This window comes from Manis javanica, chromosome 6, assembly GCF_040802235.1.
Source record: "Manis javanica isolate MJ-LG chromosome 6, MJ_LKY, whole genome shotgun sequence".
Classification (NCBI taxonomy): domain Eukaryota; kingdom Metazoa; phylum Chordata; class Mammalia; order Pholidota; family Manidae; genus Manis; species Manis javanica.
Window position 1 is genome coordinate 47,021,074 of NC_133161.1, and position 18,942 is coordinate 47,040,015.

The following is an 18,942-nucleotide window of genomic DNA, read 5'->3' on the forward strand; positions in this document are numbered from 1 at the left end:
TGTAAGACGGGGGTAGATATACACCAGTGTTCAGGGGCAGAGTGGGCCATAGGATACTTGTAGGCAGGGGATTGGCTGCATAGCAGGGGTGGCACAGCGAGTTACATTCTGATTGGTATATGATAATGGGGAAGGAGGGGGAGAAGAGTATCTCTTGGCGCGCGCGGGCTTCCTTGTTGGCGCGCGCGGGCTCGTAGCTAATCTCCAAGAAGTGAAGCAGGAACCTCATGAACTGTGGCCATCTTGTTGTCTTTGTGTGGCTCCCAACATCTCCTCTCTTTCTATTTATTTTAGAAAGGTGGGCCTTAATCGAGTGAGGGAATAGAGGCCTGGCTCCTCCAGCAGGGTAACATCCTGCAAATGCTCTCGGTATCTTTTAGGGAGGAGAGGCAGAGCTGAAAGCCAAATTGACCTTAATATATCAAGGCTTTATGTACATATGGATACCAACCTCTATGCAAGCCAGGCGTATTCTCAGGGAGGACCAGAGAGGTTCTAGGAAGAACCCTCCCTTGCGGTACTTTGTCTCGCACTCATCTCGATGCCCATACCCTCATAGTTAGGGGTATGTCTGGCTCTGGCTGACCAGCATATGGGCCACATTAAGTACGGTGCCAGAATCGATGGTACCATGGTTGAGACGCCTGTAAAGTTGAAAACCGGAGACCGGGAGCATTGGTTGGCTCGGTGTAAGACTCTTCATCACAGGCCGTAAGTCTGTGATAATGAACAGCAACCGCTGGCTTGACGAGCTGGTCAACTTGCTCTCGAATAAAAACTGTCAGTTTTCTTAAGGCCCAAGGGCCAAGAGACACTAAAAGGAAGAATCCTGCCAAGGGTCCAAGGATGGTGGGGATCAGAGTAGTTAACCAAGGGGTGGCAGAGGTCCAGTTTTTATACCAGGCCTCATCCTTTTCTCTTTGTTTTTGCCTGGCTTCTAGGTTTTTCTTAACTTTATCAATGCTATCTTGCACTAACCCTGTTTTGTCTTTATAGAAGCAACATTCTTCTTTAAGAGCAGCGCAGAGGCCTCCTTCTTTCAGGAAAAGGAGGTCTAACCCTCGGCGATTTTGGAGCACTACCTCAGAGAGAGAGACAACAGATTCTTTCAGGCTGTCTAAACCCTCTTGCAGATTTTGTATGTCTTTATCAATAGCTTGACTAAGAGCATAATATTGTTGTTTAGAAGTAATTATGGAGGCAATGCCTGTTCCAGCCCCAGCTGCTCCTAGTCCTAATAATACAGATAAGGTAATGGCGGTTACTGGCTCACGCTTAGTGCGAGTAGAGCCCGAGTAATATGGAAGGAGGTCTTCGGTGGGATGTATGAAAATCTTGGGCATGAGCATGACTAAAACACAATATTCATTGTTAGATATTAATAAGCGCGGGTTAACAGAGGGCGTTATGCCAAAGGAGCAAGCAAAATAAGTACCGTTGGGCGCGACAAGGAATTCATAGGACAGCGGGGGTGAGAAGGAGCTGTTACAAATGGGTACTAGCTGAGGGGGTAGACGCAAGAGGGGGCTATGTATACAGAGGCCTATTCCCGAAAGCTGCGTCAATGTGAGACCCGGAGAGGTCTCTGAAAAACGGGAGGGGTCTGACCAGCGAGTCTTGCTGGAGTCATTGGTAAGTATGAGGTCTGCTGAGGTGTTTACTAAAACTGCTATCCCTTCGTAAAACGGGGGAACGGGGGAGAAACATAACCAGCACTCGCTATATCCAGTGGAGTTAAGGGATTTTGCAGTCACATTAGCCAGGCCTTTAAGGATTTCGCCTGTGGAGGGTAAAACCGGGGGGAGCAAGGCCTGGAAAACAGTACTAGTAGACAGGGGAGAAGGGTTAGAAGGTCTTGGGTCTCTTGCCTTAGGGGCAATAGGGCCAAGGACAACGTGCTTGTTGGCGTTTGGAATGGATCGAATTAATTTGATTTTAAAAGTGAGCCCAGGGTCCTTTCCTGAAACATAAAGCCTTAGCCCCCATTCATGTCCCCTGAGCCATCCATCAATAGGGGCCCTTTTTCCCTTGTCAGTAAAGGTAATGGAGAGCGGTGTACATCGCCCTCTTGTGGATTGGGTGCTTTGACATTCTGGGGTAACAGTTGAGTTAGGCTTGGGATTCCAAGCCCTACTTACAGTTATATAATCCCAGGTGGAGCTAGGCTTCCAACTAGCATCTCCCGTAGTCTCACACCCCCAGGAGTCACAGAAATAGGAGTCTCTATATCCACATTTATAGTTAAGGGCTCGATCTCTATGAGCTCCCGGGCAGACATAAAATTCTGTTTCTCTGAGGTAGGTTCTCCTAGGGGTGTTGTTACACCCAGGAGAAGTGGTAGATTGTCCCTCAGGGTAGGTCTCAGGGGAGGTGGAAAAAGGAAAGTAAATGTCTGGGGTCCCCCAGGCCGCAGAAGCTCCAGCGGCCAAGTCACAGAGATCAGGGGCAAGAACAGGCCATGGGGGGGTACTTGCTAAGGTGGAAGAACTGAAAACGACGTCTCCTGCTTCATTGGTGACTGTCCAGGTGAAATTGGAAATCTGATGGGTCCAAACGGGGCGAAAGGTCATGACGAGGGTCAATAGTGTACATATCTTCATTTTTGCCTCCTGAAAATAAACAGAAAGGGAAGGCTTCTCAGGGGTTAATATGCCCTGGACTGGAATTATTATTGTTTTTGCCTCTATTTGTGTCTAGGAGTTTAATGAGCCTATCTGGGAGCCATCGGGCATTTTGTGCCTTAGCATCATATATACAAGCATGTCCTTTCCCCCATATGAGCACAGGGTCAGGCCCGTGCCATGTGTTGGTCATCGGATCTCTCCACATAGCCTGTGCATAATTATCTGCCGTGGAGGGATGCCAAAGGCGATCAGCAGCGGTTTTACCCGCGGAGTCATAAGTAAGGAAATTGAGAACAAACAGTGCATGATTTAGGAGTGTCTTTGCATTACCTGTTCTCGGATAGAGTACTTCTCCCCCCGACTGAAGTTTGAATAACATGTTTTTAAGGGTTAAGTGGGCTCTTTCAACAATGCCTTGGCCTTGGGGATTATAGGGAATTCCTGTTACGTGCTTAATATCTAACTGCGCACAGAACTGTTTAAAGCTAGAGCTGGCGTATCCAGGCCCATTGTCAGTTTTTAAGATTTTAGGTTGTGGTAGATATGCCAGGCATGAGAGAACATGGGTAATAACATTTTTAGTTGCCTCTCCCGTTTGCAAGGATGCACATAGGAAACCACTACATGTGTCAATAGACACATGGATATATTTTAATTTACCAAAGGGAGGGTAATGAGTGACATCCATTTGCCATATCTCTCCTGGGACTAACCCCCGGGGGTTGATTCCGTTATGAGGCTCTGGGAGGAGAGTTAGACATCCTTGACATTGTCGAACTATTTGGCGGGCCTGTTCTCGGGTGATTGAAAATTTGAGTCTAAGAGTGTGAGCATTGAGATGATGTAGTTCATGAGCCCGTTGGGCTGCAGCTAAGGGTGAGTCTGGCGTGACAGAGGCTACTAATTGAGTCGCCAGATCAACCTTGTCATTGCCTTTGGCAAGCGGCCCTGGAAGGCCAGTGTGAGCGCGTATGTGCCCGATGAAAAAAGGGGCATCGCGGCTTAAAATTAGTTTTTGCAACTTTGCGAATAGGGGGGAAGCATTTGTAGAGGGACGTATGTAAGGCACTGTCTCTAATAGGGGAACAGAGGTTGCTACATAGGCACTATCAGTGTAGAGGTTAAAGGGGGCATCTATTAAAAGCTCAAAAACCTTGATTATTGCAGTTAGTTCAACAAGCTGTGCAGAAGAGAGGTCTGTCTGTATTCGAGTAACTTGCTCATTAATACTGAAAGCGGCTATGCCGGAGGAGGACCCATCAGAGAACACCATTACGGCCCCAGCAATTGGCGTGGTTTTAGTCCTTTTGGGAAAGACAACCGGGGTCTTTTGAAGGAACTGGACTAATCTGTCTGCAGGGTAATGATTGTCTATTGTCCCCTGGAAGGAGGTGCAGCTAATTGCCCAATCATCATCATGTTGAATAAGCCATTGTAATTGAGATGTATTGTATGGGAGGGTTATAACCTCAGGGTCTCTCCCAAACAACTTGAGAGCTGCCTCTCGGCCTAAACGTAAGAGGGCAGCAACTAATTGAGGATAGGTAGCTAAGACTCTAGGGGGGGAGGCTGGCAGATGAACCCAAAATAGTGGATGGTTTTGCCAAAGGACTCCTGTAGGGGAGAAGGGGGTAGGGAAAATGAGCAGCCACAAACTTAGATGTGGAGAGAAGTAGCTAATGGTCTGTTCAGAAATAGCCCGCTCTACAATGGTTAATGCCCTTTGTGCTTCTGATGAGAGCGAGCGGGGGGAGGAAGGATCAGGGTCTCCACGTAGGACATCAAACAAAGGCTTTAACTCTCCGGTGGTCAGCTTTAAATAAGGCCTGAGCCAGTTGATGTCTCCTAGCAGACGCTGAAAATCATTAAGAGTGTTTAAGGAGCTTCTCTTTAACTGAATTTTTTGAGTGAGGATTTTATTAGAAAATAATTCAAAGCCTAAAAATAGTTGGGGGGGGTGGACCTGGACCTTTTCTGGGGAAATTTGTAGTCCTCGATCTCGGAGGGCAGTGACTAGCTGTTGACTGGCCGCATAGAGCTGTTGCTGGTCAGGACCGGCAAGAAGAATATCGTCCATATAATGGATAATATACAAAGTGGGGAAGAGCAACCTAAAGGGGTCTATAGTCTGGGCTACAAACTTTTGGCAAAGAGTAGGGCTGTTGGCCATTCCTTGTGGGAGAACTCTCCACTGAAACCGGGGAGAAGGCCCTACACAATTGGTAATGGGTATACTAAAGGCAAAACGTTTGCAATCATCAGGATGCAAAGGTATGGAGAAAAAGCAATCTTTTAGATCAATTACTAATTTGACATACCCTTTAGGAATGGCTATTGGAGAGGGAATTCCCGGTTGTAATGCGCCCATAGGGACCATGGTCTTATTGACCGCCCTGAGGTCTTGTAGGAGCCTCCACTTGCCTGATTTCTTTTGAATTACAAAGATTGGGGTGTTCCAAGGGGATGTAGAAGGTTCAATATGTCCAGCAGCCAGCTGTTCCTGCACTAACTCTATGGCTGCATTTAATTTTGTAGTGGTAAGGGGCCATTGATCGATCCAGACAGGAACATCACTTTTCCAAGTAATCTTGTCTGCCTGGAGTGCAGGAGGAGCAACGGCCCTTACGAAAAATGTTTTTCAAACCCTAAACCTGAGCGGTCTATCTTAGGCGTGGCCAGTATCGGGTTGGGATCTCCCTGTTTTAGTTTGCCCAACCCCTGACCAGGGAGGTAACCCTGTGAGAGCATCTGCTGTGTTACAACTTCATTAGGGCTACACATGATGACTTTCATTTGAGAAAGGATATCTCTTCCCCAAAGATTTACTGGCAACCCAGGAACTACGAAGGGTTGAATGAATCCGGTATTTCCTTCTTCATCTTCCCAGTTTAGTAACTGTGAGCTCTGTAAGGTGTTTCTTGACTGCCCAATTCCTTGTAGATGGGTCAAGGAAGCGTGTAAGGGCCAGCTGGAAGGCCATGAAGCCTGAGATATGACCGTAGAGTCGGCCCCCGAATCTAAAATTCCTTCAAATACTTTTCCTTGGATTTTAAGCTTAAGAGTGGGGCGTTCTTTAGTAATAGCTTGGATCCAATATAAGTCTGAAGAACCTGGGGTAGAGGAGCCTCGCTTCTTATGAATAGCAGGGTGAGATGTACTTAAAGGGAGGGGGAGTGCCTGCGCAAGGCGCTAACCTTTCATAATGCTGACAGGGCACTGGGGAGCACTAGCAAGAATTTTTATTTCTCCAGTATAGTCATTGTCAACTAAGGAAGGGTGGACAATAAGGCCGTTTATTGTGGTGGAAGCTCGCCCTAAAATTAGAAAATAAGTATCTTTGGGAGGTGGGCCATAAATTCCTGTGGAAATAATTGTAACTCCCTCTTCAGGCGTTAATATTGTTGAGGAGGAGGCACAGAGGTCAAGTCCTGCACTCCCGGGTGTGGCCCGATAGAGGGCGGGAGTGCTACAGCTAGGCTGTTCCCCGAGGCCGGCTGAAATGGAATTGGCTGGGGGGCCCGGGGCTGGCCCCTCAGCCCGTTTCCCTGAAAAGGGGGGGTGAAAGGATTTGTGGTACTATAAAAAGGATTTGTTGGATTGTTACGGCACTCTTTGGCCCAGTGCCGCCCCTTATGGCAGCGAGGGCAAATACCGGGGACTGACCCAACTCTAGGAGGAGGAGCTGAGGTAGGGCATTGGCGAGCGAAATGGCCTGGCTGTCCACATTTAAAGCAGTTACGCATAGGCGGTGCGCCCCTGGGGAAGGAAGGAGGATAAGAAGCCGGGGGAGTCTGAACAGCGGCACCTACAGCTAAAAGGGCTTGGACTTTGGATGTAAAAGGATCGACATCTCTACACATTCTCAGCATTTCATCAAGAGTTTTGTCTCGAGTCTTACCGCGGAGGACGGCTCGACATGCCGAATTGGCGTTTTCATAGGCTAGCTGTTTTACAATCTTATCATTGGCAGCCGCGGAACCAAGGGTCCTTTCGGCGGCCTCTAACAGTCTGCTAACAAATTCGCTATAGTCTTCTTGCGAGCTTTGAGTGATCTTAGTTAGAGGAGTGTTAGCAGTCCCGGAAGCAGGGAGTGATATCCAAGCGCCCAAAGCGGCATCTTTCACTTGAGATAAAAGACCAAGGGGAAGGCGCTGCTGCCTGGTTTCAGAGATATATCTGCCCTGTCCCGTAAGCTTATCAAACGTCCAGGACGCTGTTGGGGAATGAGGGTCTTTTACATTGGCAGCAGCGATGGTCTGACAGCGGTCAGCAAAATCTGCCTTCCAAGTTAGAAACTGACCACGGGTAAGCACCGCCTGGACTATACGCAGCCATTCACCTGGGAGTAAATGTCCTCCTCGAGACAGCGAATCAAGAACAGAAAGGGTAAAAGGGGCATTGGGGCCATAAGCTTTAACGGCTGCGTTCAGCTCTTTTAAGCTTTTGAAATGGATTTTGTGAAATTCTCTAGGGCCATCGGCAGGTTCGGCCGGCTCTGGCTCAGCCTGCTCTTCCCCCTCACTTTCTAATTCCTGAGCAGCAGGGGCGTCTTCACCATCGCTTTCAAGATCGCCCTCTCCCGGGCTACGTGTTGTGGAGGTGGGGCCAGAGCGGGCGGAGGCCCGGGTAAGAACAGGAAAGAGCAGTTTTTTAGGTTTTGTGGCTGTAAGCGGTTTCTTAGAGAGGCTCCTTTGCGAAGATAATGAGGGACGAACTGGTTGGGAGACAACCAATTTTTGGAGATGGCAAGTTATTCTTTGTTCTACTATCTGTGCTATTAGGTCTTCAGTGCTGGTAGGGGGGCTAACAGGACCGGGAGCCGGAGGGGGTAGCGGAGGGGCCGACGGGGGCAAAAAGGCCGGGGCGCAAACATTGGGAGGCCGAATAGGGGGAGTGTAAGAAGGGGGGTTAAGCGACGGGGCGGCAAGGGGCCAATCTGGGTTGTGATACCTGGCCGCCTCGTCCTCTAGTTCGGCCGCGTCTCCCGGATCTAAAGGTTCGCTATTTTGGCTCTTAGTCACGACCGGAAAAACCTTTTGTGTATCGACAAAGTCCGAATCTCGAGGGAGAGGCGGATAAATGCAACATTTGGGAGGGGTATCATGGAGGGCACCGAGCAAAGATGGTGTCAGGCTAGGGGAAGGGGATTTAGCTGATTTTGGAGCAGGGGGATCACTCGAAAGAGACGATTTTGAGGCCGCCCGAGATAGGGGGCGGAGGCAATATTCTGCCACTGACAAGAGTTGACGTTTATCAGGGTCAGTATTTTCAACAATATCTCTGATAAGACTCCAATAGGAAAATACTGAAACAGGAACAGAGTCAGGGCCGTTTTTGATAAGATAATCATTTAAATCTCTACCTACTTTCTGCCATTTTTTAGGATGAATTTCGGGGCCATTAACAATAAACCACGGACAGACTTCATCAACAAAAATAAAAAACTTTACCAAGTCTTTCTTTTTAACTCGAACTCCTCTCTCCCTAAGCGAACTTTTTAGGTCTCTTATGAAGACCGCTTCTTTACTTAATCTAGTTCCCATTTTCTTATAAGGCGGCCGGTACTCACCAGGGACGACGACCTCCGTGAGCGGCGAAAGGCGTCTCCTATTGTTTCATCAAGAAGGGGTCTGGCCAGACGATATCTTACTCGGGGGTCCGCCTGCGAAGGATCCGCGCCTCTGGCCCCACGTTGGGCGCCACTTGTCCCGTCCAGCGGGACTTAGTTATTCGTGGGGACGAGGGGGATCCGACCTGAAAGAAAATGGGGGCGAGAGAAGAGCGAAGGCAAGACAGTATTCTGATCAAGCCTTCAAATTTTATTGTAAGACGGGGGTAGATATACACCAGTGTTCAGGGGCAGAGTGGGCCATAGGATACTTGTAGGCAGGGGATTGGCTGCATAGCAGGGGTGGCACAGCGAGTTACATTCTGATTGGTATATGATAATGGGGAAGGAGGGGGAGAAGAGTATCTCTTGGCGCGCGCGGGCTTCCTTGTTGGCGCGCGCGGGCTCGTAGCTAATCTCCAAGAAGTGAAGCAGGAACCTCATGAACTGTGGCCATCTTGTTGTCTTTGTGTGGCTCCCAACACCTATGGGCCTCATTTTACCTTAATCACCACTTTAAAACTCCTGTTTCCAAATACAGCCATTTTGAGGTACTGGGGATTAGCACTTAAGCATAGGATTTTTGAGGGAGACACAGTTCAGCCCATAACAAGCACTGACAGAGAAGCTGCACACGGAGCATTGCTGTCTCCAATTCACTCAGTTTGAGTCCTACCCAGTGGTCAAAACAACTGAAACAAATCTACTGAAAAGGGGTCAGGCAATGGGGTTCTTTGATTATGACTTTTATGGTTAGGTCAGAGTTGATCAGAAACAGTAATACATAAAACCCTCTTTTTGTTTCTTCTTTCAACATTTCTGGGTATATTTAAAGGCCACTTTTTCATGGCCTTAAAAGGGATCTTTCAACTTCAGGATCTTAACATCCTTGTTTTTACCCTCCGTTGTTACTAGATGTGGACATACAAGGTGTAGGCGACAGGGATAAATGTCCATTTACCTATCTAAATGAATGAATTGCGGAAAGTGGCTCTGAGGTGGCTAGCAGGGGTCAGGATTTATGACCAGTACACAGATGGGCAATTGTCACTGTGGTTACAATGATAAATAAAAATAGTTACCATCTCTGCTTTTATGGAGCTGACAGTCTAGTGAGGAAATAGACTTTTATCAACTAATATCTCAGTTCTAACAGTACAGCTCTGATAAGCACAGGGAAGGGAAGGGAAGGCATGTGATGCTGTAAGGGTGGATAATGGTAGAGATCAGGGCTGGCTTTCCTGGCTCACCTGAGATCTGAAGGGTAGTAAGGCTTCTCTGGTAAATGGGTAAACGGTGTGGCCTGTGGTGCTTGGGGTGGCCATGGGCTAGAATATGGGCAGTAACATTTTTTCAGGAGAGCAGGCTAAGTGTGCAAATGCCCAGAGGCAGAAAGGAGCTTAACAGGGAAGGCAGGAACTGAGAAAAGAGCAGTGTGTTGCTAGAGGAGAGAAGAAAGGAGGGAGATGTAAGCTGGGCAGCCTTGTAAGAAGACTGGGGGAGTTGGAAAGAGTTTCCTAGGGAAGTGACATCTGTATCTTTAAGTGTAAATTTAACTGATTTCTTCTGGTAGAGAAGAGGGATAGGCATTTTTGGACAGAATATCAATAATGATGTGTTCACTGTAGCCAAAGTGTCCCTTACATGAAGGAGCCCCATTGTTCCAATTAATGTAATTCAAACATCAGTGGTTCAAACTAACTAGGAGTTGACTCAGTTTGCCATATATGGAGGTATATCTGCAGGGACTCATTAAAAAGAGAAGGAGGAAGGAGAGCCGTGTTACTGAGGGACAGTGTTGGAGGGTGACGCTCCAGGGTTGCCCGAGCCTTAAAAGCAGTGATACTTTAGTTTTACATTAGTTCAGGTCTGGTGGACTAATGGAAGGTTTGCTGCACTGACATCTCAGGCCCAGTGGGCCCCAATCCTTCTCCTGCTCTAAGATCCAGGAGGGCCCCTTAAATCCTGCTCCCAGCCCAGTGTCACTCTAGTTGCTGGAAGCAGTCCCAGCTCAAGGCAGGAGAGACCAGAGAGAGAGCTCCAGCCCCTGGTCTGGGTCAGCAGTTATTATTAGGGTGACCCAGGTCACGGTGGCCCAGTTCTGAAGCAAGGTTCAGATAATCACATAAGCTGAGCTGCAGAGCATGTTCTAGACATGGTGGGCAGTCCTGGGGGGGTGGAAGATGTTCTGCCTGCAGGGGAGGAAGAACTGGAACAGCAGATTGGGAGCACATTAGACAAGACTGGCAGCTGTATCTCCTGTGGAAGAACTGGTCTGTCATTTGGTTTTGGCTCAGACATCAATCTGTTTCTTTCCCCAAGGAAGCTAAAATCAGATACAAGAAGATTTAAAATTGGAGCTTAGAATTTTTTTCTGCTTTAAAAAATTTATTTACCTTAATAGAAATAAACAAGGCCACTTGCTGGATACTGTTAGTCTCTGTATTTCAAAGGTTTTCATAAATGTGGAGAATATTCTTTGATCCGTGAAAACCAAGATTTTTCTTCCCATGTGAATATTGTCACCAAACTATACTTTAGGTCCAGAGGTAGCTTGAGAGAGAACTGTTGATGGCTTCCAAGGTTCTGAGATTCAGCTATACCAAAAGACCACGATATCTAAGGATTATTATAATTAGGGGCACAGATTTCCTTGTGAATAATAGAGCAGCTACCTAAAACAACATCTGAAAGGCAGTTACCTCCAGTCTAATTCGATGAACATGGGCTTCATAGTATCTGGCCAATTGAGTATTATCAGTTCTTCTGAGTCCCCCAGAGAAACGTATAAATGTGAGATGCTCTTATCTATGCTGGCCACATGTGCACAACTGTGCTTCTGTTAAGTGAGTTTTTGTTTTAGCTCAAGCGAACGATAAACTGGCCTTTCACTTTTAGGAGATTCAGGAAACATTATTGAACACCTGATGTCATGTCAGTAGGAACAAGGAATGGGATGAAAGAATGGTCACACATCCCCTCTTGAATTTCATGTGAGTAATGCAGAGGAAGTCACATGGATAAAGGCAAATAGAAATGGAGCTCAGGCTAAAAACCCTGGCATTTATACACATTGCTACATCTCATAGCTTTGTAGATGACTTATGGTCTCTACCAGCCTGTTCTAAAGTATACTTCTCCTAGGGTCCTTCTTTTGTGCTTGTAGATACTTTTAATTGCATCTCCGCTTTACTGGAGTGCTCCTGCTGTTAACAGCCACCTCCTGCAGAGAACTCTGGTTCCCAGCAGCAGAGGCTCCCTGGCCAGAGTGGAGGGAAAAGCGTTGATATGGTAGGATAAGGGAAACCCCAGATATGGGGGCACTGAGAGGAGAGCATTGTGGAATCTGAAATCTATGGGCTTAGAGATTTCTTGTTTAGCATCATCAAGGTCTCCGGCAATCTGCTGGAAGAATTGGAAAGAGGGCAGCAGTGCAAAGCTGGGCAAATCCACCAATGCAGGTGGCTTTTCCAGGCTGGTTAGGCTGCAGCTGTGCATTAGCTCTCAGCAAATTGTCAAATGGCTTGGGAACGTGTGTGGACTCCAGGGAAAAGAACTGTATGCAGCTAGCAGTTCAGACATCTTCCTCCACTTCAAGGGACAAAAGGAAGGATGCCTGTCAGTCTGCCATTCATAGTCACTTTTTTTAAAAGCACTTGACACTGACTTCTCTATGAGTCAGCATTCTCAAGCAACAAGATGGGTTTGATGAACGGGTGTGCGAGGCTTCTTGGGGTTGTAATGTTCTGTGTTTATAGATTGTGCTAGGGAGTGCAAGGAGGAGAGCAAGCGTCTCATCCTCAAAGACCGCTACTCTAGTTAGGGGGTTTGTTAAACCCATGACAAGGCAAAGCAAAACGCAAAAAACCAAAACACTTTTCAAGACAAGACAGACATGGACTGATGGCCCCGCTGTGGGTCTGGGTGCCAGGGATGGAAGTCGGAGGGTCTGGATTGCACATTTCAGGACAGGCAGGGTTTAGAGGGTAAGGAAAGGAGAGGACATTGGGAGCAAGAAGGTGAGAGAAGGCCAGAGGTGGACAAAAGAAACCTATATCTGTTGTGCTCACTACTGGATCTAGCACATGATAGGAGTTTGTTAGGCATCACTAAATATATAACTAGACCAGAATATAACTTCTGGTATAGATTTATTTATAGATAATTCTTATAATTTTCTAGAGGACTAGTAAAATGAAGGGCAGGAAAAAAACAGGTTAAGGCAAAAAGAAACAGGAGTTTTTATCCATTGATGTGTCCCAAATGTCTAGAATAGTGCCTGGCAAAAAGTGGGACTCAATAATTGGTGAATGGATGAAATAATCAATGACATGATTTCAGGATGTCATGTAAGTAATAGGGAATAAATAACATTGCAATTTTTGAGAAAATACCGTTTAGGAAAAACATGGCAATCATATGTAGAATTGTTCGTAAATGGGAGAGTGAGGAACAAGATGACCAGTTAGGAGATGATGAGGTGGACACAGTGTCCAAGGAGGGTCTGAAGGAGATGAGTGGTATTGGGAACCAAAGAGAAGAGTGGGGTAGGGGACATGATGAATGGCTTGGTGAGTGGCTGTCCTAGGGTGTGAGAAGAATCAGAATATGCCTAAGGTATAAGGCATGAAAGAGTCCAGGTAAATTGCAAAGTGATAATATTATTGGCATAGATGGGAAAAGCAAGGTAAGTCTTAGCTGGAGGGGAAGCACAGAGGACATCCTTAGTTTTAGATACTTAGGTGTGATATGGGGGTACTTTGCCTCCATTAGGCACTTGAAAGTTGAAAGCACGTTGACATTGAAGAAACTCGCCTCAGGGCTGGAGATGAAGTTTGTGAGTCGATGGCAGACTGCAGCTCACTGTGGGGGGCAGCCGCTGGGGCTTCAGCAGGGAGCCAGGGAGGCCTCTGTTCCAGGGCAGTTGGCTTCCCCTTCAGCTCCGTTTCCCTTAGGAATACCACGGGGGTCTTAGCAGCTCAGGTTGTTCACGTGCTGGGGAGTTATTAATCCCCAGGATTCTCCTGACCCGCCTCCCCAGCATTTCCTTCATTTCTTACGTAGGATTATTTTGTTGCTGTTGTTTTTCTGGTACATTATCCCCTATGTGAAATTTTATAATTTGCATCTGATATACATGAGCATCTGCTTAGAAACTTGCTGTTTTTAAAGGATATGCACATAAAGGTGTGTGTGTGTGTAAATCTCTTAGAGACTTAACTGTACTTATTTTTACAACCTCAAATGACAGGGAAATGTGTACAAAATGCATTGATTGAATTAAAGGTGAAGGATGTTAATAAGGAAATAAAAATTAATATTGGAATAAAAGGGTATTTACAATAGAATTCTATACCTTTCTCACTTCTACCTTAAATCTACCTTAAAAAATTCTTGTTTAATAGAAACTTTTCAATAGAAATAATTGGAGATGTTAAATATTTGTCAAAGAGTATCATTTTTTGTGCTTGTTTTGGAGCAAATGTTAAAATGGAATGATCGAAGGTTAGCATAGCTCTGTGCAAGGATGACACACAAATTCATGAAGCATTCCACATTTTTACTTATTTTTATGAACACTCAAAAAAAAAGTACCATTCTTCACTTTCCAACTGAGGTAGACCAGAAATTCTGTAAACTGCTTTTTCTATTTTCTCCCTCCTTTTTTTTTCTGTAAATCTTCTGACTGTCACACTGGTGATCTTGAGTAAGTGAATTTGGGTACGCCAGAATTCTGTCATTGACTAGAGATACCAAACTTCAACTATGGGGTGCAGCTTGCCTTTTAAACAAATTAATTGTGAAAAATAATTTAACAGCCTCCAAATTGTGAATTTCTCAACAGCATATTGTGTCTGTATATCTCTTTAAGTAGCACATCTGCTGAAAAGATATTGATTATGTGGGAGTATCGGCATTGCTGTATGAATGCAGTTTCGTAAAATTTGGCAGTTCCCATAAATAACTGAATAGCATAAATTGTATTTAGTGTCTAGACTAGAGAATTAGAACTACCTTGTTTATAAAAACCCAGATTGCTGTCTACACAAACAGAAAAGTATGTAAAAATTGTGTTTCTAATGTGATAGTGATGAAATTTTTCATATATTGTGTTGGGCCAAGGGGGTAGCTATCCAAAGAAGGGCAGTGTTGGTTCTGTATCTCATATCATTCAAATAAGCTCCATCTTGATCAGCTCATTTTTTAATGATGGTTGATGATATTCAGAAGAATTATGACAAAGAAAGGGAGAAATCAGGAAGGCAATTCATAAAATACCTGGTCTACCTCAGTTGGAAAAAGTGAAGAATGATATTTTTAACAAGGATTTCAAGATATGAGTATATATTCATATCTACTTTAAATCATAAAAGGACTAGAAGAAATATGGGCAAACTCCTTTATAACTTTGAAGTTAAGACAGCCATTTCAAACTCTGATTCAAAATTCAGAAACCGTGGAAGTAAAAGATTGATAAATCAGACTAAATTCAGATAAAAAAATTTACCTGGTTAAAAAACACAATATGCAATTTCAAAAGATAAATGACAGTTGGGAGAAAACATTTGCAGTGGATAAAGAGCTGCTCTCTCTATATAAAGAGCTACAAATGAATATGAAAATGACATTCAGACCAATAGAAAAATAGGCAAAAGATATGAACCTGTTATTCATAGGAGAAGAAATACAGGTTGTCTTTAAACTGAAGAGCAGATCTTCAGATTCAGGCATAATAAGAGAGATGCAAATTTAAATTAGGCTCAAGTTGCACTTTTCACTTTGTCAGACTGGCAAAAATTCTAAAGTGTGGTAATTATACAGTGTTGACCAGATGTGGAAAAATTGTTGCTGTACTTCTTGTGAGAGTACAAAATAGCACAACCCTTCTGTAGGCCAGTTTGGCAATATCTGTCAAGATTACAAATGCAATTACTTTTTGACCCAGCAATATGGTTCTGTTAATTTTTCCCTGCAAGTACATCTGAGTACGTATGAAGTGATGCATATAGGACGTTTCTCGTTAGACCATTGTAATACAAAAGACTGTAAACAATTCAAATATCCATTAGTAGGAAATTGAGTGAAACAATCTGATTCATCCATACAATTGAATATTGTGCAGCATTTAGAGAACATGGAAACTCCTTTATACAGTGATTGGAAAGATCTCCAAGACATTATTAAATGAAGAACAACAAGGTGTAGAACAATTGTAGCATGCTACCTTCAGTGTAGAAAGGGGATAGAATATGAGTGTACATTCATATATACTTGTATCTGCATGAAGAAACATTGAAAGGGTAAGCAAACAAAAGAAACGAGGAAGCTGGTTACCTTTCATGGGTGGGTGGGGAGAGGGGCGGACAGAAAAAACGAAGGAGCAGCACTGTTTGTTGTACTGTGTTATTTTAATTTGTGAGCCAGGTGAATGAATCTTACCTATTCAAAACAAAAAACAAGTTATGTGTTTGTAAAATTGCATTTCAGTGCGTCCAGGGACTGGAAATAAACTGTCTGGACCTTTATCATCTCTTGTTTGGACTCTTGGCTTCAGCTTCCTGAGTGGGTCTTGTATTTAGTGTATCTGGAACTGTGCTGTCCAGTGTGGTAACCACTGACCACCTCTGGTTTCTGAGTACTTAAAGTGTGGCTCATCCAAATTGAGATGTGCTGTAAGTGTGCTGGATTTAGCAGACTTAATACATGGGGGAAAAAGAATGTAAACTATCAATAATTTTAAAAATAATGATTGCATGTTGAATAATAATAGTTTGGACTTGGGGGGTTAGTGTGCTATTATTCAATTTCATTTGATCAATTTTTTTCTTGAAATGTGGCTACTAGAAAATTTAAAATTACATATTTGGCTTGGTTCTTTGGCTTGCATTTTATTTTATTTTTTTGTACAGCACTGATGTAGACTTCTGTCCATACTTGGCATATCTGCCAGAATTACTTAAAAAAAAAAAATAAACATGCTTTAGAACTTTTTTATTTTATTTTTTGTACAGCACTGATGTAGACTTCTGTCTGTATTTGGCATATGTGCCGGAATTACTTAACAAAAAAAAGATAAACATGCTTTAGAACTTTTATTTTCTCCTAGATGCCAATAGAGACCCTTCATAATAGTCCCTGAGATGCTTCCTTTCCTGAGTGCCCATCTCCTTGCACATGTAAACACTGCTTCTCTTTACTCCCTGGACTGCAGGCCCATTTGTAAATGTGAGCCTTTCAATGTGCTGTCACTTCTGCTTGCAATGTCCCTGAATCTGAGTCTTGTTGGCTCGAAAACTCTCACTAACCATATGAACCCAGTTTATATGCCCCTTCTTTCATAAAGCTTCCCTGGCTCCTCTGCCCTTCCCTGTATAGGTTTGGTGCACCTGTGTGTTCTCACACTTATCACCTAAAGCTGCCACTAGGTTTTTGAAGGGTATTCTCTCTCTCCCCAGACTGAGCTTCTCAAGGGCAGAACCCATCATTTTTTTGTATTCCTAGGACCTGAAACTGCCAGTAAATAAATTTCAAAAAGTTGGTTGTATTTTGTTGAAAGCACACCATGCCTGTATGCCTGGCTGGTGCTTCTATTTGTCAAGTCTGTATATTGAGGAAAGCAGCCTCAAACCCCATAGGTCTTCCCTTGACTAAGAATAGGCCTCTTTGGAATGTTCAAGATTTAAACAGGCCAGCCTCCCTACAAACTGCTAAGACACTGGTAGCACCAACCCTACAGTGAGTCCTGGTCTTCAGGGTTGTGTTCAGACTGGAAGATGACAGGTGTTTGTATTCAGTCAGAGGTCAAAAATGCAGGCTGGCTGCATGCCCATGTTTCCAGAAAGTAAAGATGGCAGGTGATTGCCAAGAGGTGAAGAAAGCACTGGTGGAGGCCAGCCAGCCTCAAGAAGGCCATGAGCTGGAGTAATGAAGTTCTCCAACATCTTGTCAATGGGCTCTTACTTGAGTGACCGTGTGTGGAAAGTCACTCCTGCTTGTTAAGATTACCTTTGCCTTCCCTTCTGCTTGTGTTCACTTAAGCTTCTTCTTGAAAGAGGAAAGAAGAGTCATAAACAGAATATCCAGGTTCTGTTGAGCAAAGATTTTTTTTTGTTATCATTAATCTACAATTACATGAAGAACATTATGTTTACTAGGGTCCCCCCTTCACCAAGTCCCCTCCACAAACCCTATTACAGTCACTGTCCATCAGCATAGTAAGATGTTGTAGAATCACTGCTTGTCTTCTCTGTGTTGCACAGCCCTCCCCGTGCTCCCCCCTCACATTATACATGCTATTTGTAATACCCCTTTTCTTTTTCCCCCCTCTTATCTCTCCCTTCCTTCCCATCCTCCCCAGTCCCTGTTAGTCCATTCTTGGGTTCTGTGATTCTGCTGCTGTTTTGTTCCTTCAGTTTTTCTTTGTTTTTATACTCCACATATGAGTGAAATCACTTAGTATTTGTCTTTCTCCACCTGGCTTATTTCACTGAGCATAATACCCTCTAGCTCCATCCATGTTGTTGCAAATGGTAGGATTTGTTTTCTTCTTATGGCTGAATAATATTTCATTGTGTATATGTACCATGAGCAAAGATTTTTTAGAAGGAAAAAGAAATTTTGCAAGAAACTTCTCTCCTTAGCTAAGTGAAAGGGCTCATGTTTACACGCAAATTTTAGAAGCTTCCTTACTGCTGTTCAGGATCCATTTATTTCTTACATAATGACTTACATTTTTAGTAGGCAAAGCTTCTCGTGTAGCTCTCATTATCAGTAGGATGAGGAGCTCTATCTTTAGTTTGAGGGCTAATAATGTAGCAGAAAGTTCAATGTCTTCAAGGGGCTAGAAAAATTGGTCTGCACCTATTTTGCTACTTAACTGGTGGTATGAGCATAAGCAAATTATGTCACCTCTCTAAGCCTCATTTTTTTTTTTAGTATAATAGGATTGTGAACAACTCCTGGCTTGTGAGCATTACAGGAGGCAAATGACAAATGGTACCTAATATAGCCTTGAACATACTAGGTTTTGTTATACAGGGTTTATATCTCCCATACGAATGTAGGTTTTCTTTCCTGACTAGTCACCACACGAGCACATCCAAGGCAGAGGCAAAGAGCTGATGGTTTCCTGCTTGTGATGGACTGTGGTGGCTGCTCTTCTGGGCCTCCTGTTATCTGAGGGAGGGAGGGAGCAGGTGGGTCACAAGTCAGGGCTCCTACGCTGGAGAGCTAGCTTTGCCATTAGTTAGTCCCTTGAGAATGCACTCTTATCTCCTTGGTTCTGAGCCTACTCCTTTGTAAAATGAAGGTGTTCACTTTTTTCTTGTCTAAAATGCTCTGATTCTGTCTCCACAAAGCAACAGAAGTGGGCCTCCAGGAGTTACACTGCACTGTTTGTAGGGCACCCATTCACTCTGAGAACCTGCACAGCAAGGCGCTGCCAATTCCAAACAGGCTTGAACAGGAGGACTGGTCCCCTTTCCCTTTGGGATTAGGTTCCAAGGCCAAAGTCACCTTTCTGGGCTCCATTTTCTATGCTTTGCTGTCACCTTCTCCCAGGATCCACCCAGCTGCATTTCTCACCAGAGATGCTTGTGTTTTTTCTGGGGTTGAGAGTGGTTCCTCATTATTATTCTGATAAGAGGGAGAATAATCATTTTTAAGAGGGAGATTATCAGCAGGCTTTTTTGTTAAAGTAACCTTTGTGCT

At 44.5% G+C, this 18,942-nt stretch overlaps 1 protein-coding gene and 1 pseudogene across 2 annotated transcripts in view; both read left to right on the plus strand.

Annotated features, from left to right (window-relative positions):
• JAZF1 (JAZF zinc finger 1) overlaps positions 1 to 18,942 on the plus strand; it is a 354,562-nt gene that overhangs the window by 48,744 nt on the left and 286,876 nt on the right. The window lies entirely within an intron of this gene.
• LOC118966959 (U6 spliceosomal RNA) lies at positions 13,699 to 13,794 on the plus strand (annotated as a pseudogene).